Genomic DNA, 3,547 nt, shown 5'->3' with positions numbered 1-3,547 from the left:
CATCCTGAACCCTCCTCCCTCCTCCCTCCCCATACCATCCCTCTGGGTCGTCCCAGTGCACTAGCCCCAAGCATCCAGCATCGTGCATTGAACCTGGACTGGCATCTCATTTCATACATGACATTTCACATGTTTCATTGCCATTCTCCCAAATCTTCCCACCCTCTCCCTCTCCCACAGAGTCCATAAGCCTGTTCTATACATCAGTGTCTCTTTTGCTGTCTCGTATACAGGGTTATCGTTACCATCTTTCTAAATTCCATATATATGCGTTAGTATACTGTATTGGTGTTTGTCCTTCTGGCTTACTTCACTCTGTATAATAGGCTCCAGTTTCATCCACCTCATTAGAACTGATTCAAATGTATTCTTTTTAATGGCTGAGTAATACTCCATTGTGTATATGTACCATAGCTTTCTTATCCATTCATCTGCTGATGGACATCTAGGTTGCTTCCATGTCCTGGCTATTATAAACAGTGCTGCGATGAACATTGGGGTACACGTGTCTCTTTCCCTTCTGGTTTCCTCAGTGTGTATGCCCAGCAGTGGGATTGCTGGATCATAAGGCAGTTCTATTTCCAGTTTTTTAAGGAATCTCCACACTGTTCTCCATAGTGGCTGTACTAGTTTGCATTCCCACCAACAGTGTAAGAGGGTTCCATGAACAGATGGCATATTTTGTCAAACACTTTTTAAAAAGTCCTTGAAATGATTATCTGTTTTTTTCCCTTTATTTTATTAATATGAAGAGTTGCACTGATTGCTTTAAGAGTATTGAACAGTCTTGCAGTGGGTACAAATTCTGCTGACCCCAGTCTTCTCATATATTTTGGATTTGGAGTTGCAGTTTCTTTGTAAAGGATTTCTTTTATTTTTGCTTATTAGTGCTGTTGGTGTGAAACTTACTTTTTCGGTAATATCTTTGCCTGGTTTTGTTTTCAGATATATATTGATCTCATGAAACAAATTGATAAATGTTTCCTCATTTACTATTTTTTGCAAGAGTTTGTAAAAGACTTGTTATTTCTTCTTTAAATAGTCAGAAGAATTCACCAGTGAAATCACTGTTCTGGACTTTTTTTGAGGAAAGGTTTTGATAAATTCTATTTCTTTAATAGACTTAGGGATAATGATATTCTATGTTTCTCTTGCATCACCTCTAGTAGGTTGTATTTTCAAGGAATTTTTAAAAATTTAATAAAGGTTGTCCAATTTACCCTATAAGTTGATAAAATCTTCTCTCATTATCCTTTTAATATATACAGAATTTATGGTGACAGCTCTACCTTTGTTCCTAATGTTGGTGATTTGTAATATCTCTTGATCTGTATTATTCTTGATCTGATAGATGAATATTTTATCAGTTTTGTTGCTCTCTGCAAAGACCCAAATTTTGACTTTTAAAATTCTTTCCCAATTATTTGTTTCTTTTATTTTGTAGATTTTTGTTGTTTCGCGGAAGTTGACAAGTTGCTAAAAAAGCACTCAAAGTAGTGTAAGTATTGCCTTTCTTCTAGTTATATTCTGCATTCAATTTGCTTCTAGAGTATGTTCTGCAATGCATTGGTGTAATTCTTGATATGGTTGGATGCACGTCTACCATTTTGTATATATTTTTACTTACCTCCTTTGATTTTTGTACTTTGCCCTTTTCAGTTTTCTTTGGATTATTCAAATAATTTCAGGATAGGATATTGTTTTATCTTTGACTTTTTAGTTCTAACACTTTACATCGTTCTTGCATTTTATATTTATTCAAAATATAGAAACAGCAAAAACATAGGTCCTTTTAACTCCCCTACCTTCCGTAATTTATGAAAAATACACATCAATATTTGATTTTTTATAAAACAGATATTTATGTCTTTAAAAGAAAATAAGAGGAAAGTTACCTATTTTATATACCTAGATATTTATTCTGATGGCTCAGACAATGAAGAATCTGCCCACAATGCATGAGACCCAGGTTCAATCCCTGGATCAGGAAGATCTCCTGGAGAAGGGAATGGCTACCCACTTCAGTATTCTTGCCTAGAGAATTCCATGTAAGAAGAGGAGCCTGGCAAGCTATAGTCATGGGGTCACAGAATTGGACATGACTGAGTAATTAAGATTCAACTACACATATACACATAGATATTTACCACTTCTGATGTTGTTTATTTTCTGATGCTCCAACTTTTCTTCTGGAATTATTTCCCTTGTGAATTACTTAAACATAAGATCTGAAATCATAAAACCACTAGCAGGAAACAGGATCTCAAAGTAATATCTTCACTCTTATGTTCATTGCTGCATTATACAACAATAAAGACATTGAAAAACCTAATTGAACATCAACAGACAAGTATATAAGGAGAATATGCATAGGATACAATGATATATTATTCAGCCTTAAGAAAGAATAAAATATTACCTTTTTTGACAAGATGAATGAGCATGGAAGACATTTTGCTAAGTGTAATAAGCCAGACATATAAAGATAAATATTGCATGATCCGATTTATATGTGAACTCAAAAAAAAAAAAAAAAATCCAAACACAGAAACGGAGTAGATGGTTGCTCTACCAGGAACTGGAGCATGAAGAAAAGGGAGAAATTTTTTTAAAAAGGAAATAAAATGAAAGTAGAATGATTGTTCCCAGAGATTGAAAAGAGGGAACCGTAGGTATTATTTTTTAATAGGTACAGAGTTTCAGTGTTGCAAGATGGTTGTTCATGATGGTTGCACAACATGAATATACTTAACACAACCAAATTCTACACTGGAAAATGGTTAAGATAATAAATTTTGTTATGTGTATTTCATCAGAGTAAGAAAACTGGGAAATTGAATGAATTTAACAAAAATTATGAAGTAAATGATTTTAATATTTTTCCTTTTCATGCAGAAAGAGGTCATGAGAAAGTCACAGTGGAAACCGGTTCCAGGCAAGAAACAATCTATAAATTTTGCTATTTCATTGGCAAGAACTCATGATATAATCAAATAAAGTAGCAATGGAGATAGATAATATACTTTGTCTGGGACGTTGATTCTAATGGATATCTCCTCTTACCAGCTGTGTGTCAAAAGAAGCAGGAGCCAAGTGCACTGTGTGGCCTGTGACCTAATTTTCACTTACATGATATGTGAGGCAATTATTCTAGAATGTTGCCATTCTTTTCCCTTACAATAATATAATTATTAGGACTATAGCATCCTGTTTCCAATGCCATTTCTTCAACTTATTTTTTAATTTCAAGAAGATTCAACTAAGGAATATATCAAATTAATACATATACTGGGCTTTATCTGACTACTGCTAAAATAGTTTTGGGCAGAGCAGTGCTTATACTCTGCTGTTTTTCTATCTCTTTATGAGCATCTTTCTTGTGTAAGTGTAGGTTTTTATTTTATTCTGAAAAATGTAGAAGCCTCAACGAAAAATCAATGCTTGTTATATATACATCTTTATCCCAGAGGAAGTGCTACTCTTTCCCCTAATATGGGATCATTTTCAAGTTTAGTTGTTTTGACAGCAAATGGTGTATTCTAGTAAA

General features: G+C 33.9%; 1 long non-coding RNA gene across 1 annotated transcript in view; it reads left to right on the top strand.

Moving 5' to 3' along the window:
* Positions 1–2,970, top strand: part of LOC105002705 — a 5,384-nt gene extending 2,414 nt beyond the window's left edge. The window contains exons 2-3 of the long non-coding RNA XR_827021.1: positions 1,445–1,498; positions 2,896–2,970. This is a non-coding gene — a long non-coding RNA (uncharacterized LOC105002705). The remainder of the gene's footprint in view (positions 1–1,444; positions 1,499–2,895) is intronic.
* The last annotated feature ends 577 nt before the right edge of the window (positions 2,971–3,547 follow it).

Source organism: Bison bison, unplaced genomic scaffold (assembly GCF_000754665.1).
Source record: "Bison bison bison isolate TAMUID 2011002044 unplaced genomic scaffold, Bison_UMD1.0 scf7180017856502, whole genome shotgun sequence".
In the NCBI taxonomy this organism is placed as follows: domain Eukaryota; kingdom Metazoa; phylum Chordata; class Mammalia; order Artiodactyla; family Bovidae; genus Bison; species Bison bison.
The sequence above is the reverse complement of the archived record's forward strand: the minus strand, read 5'-3'. Positions and strand labels throughout refer to the sequence as shown.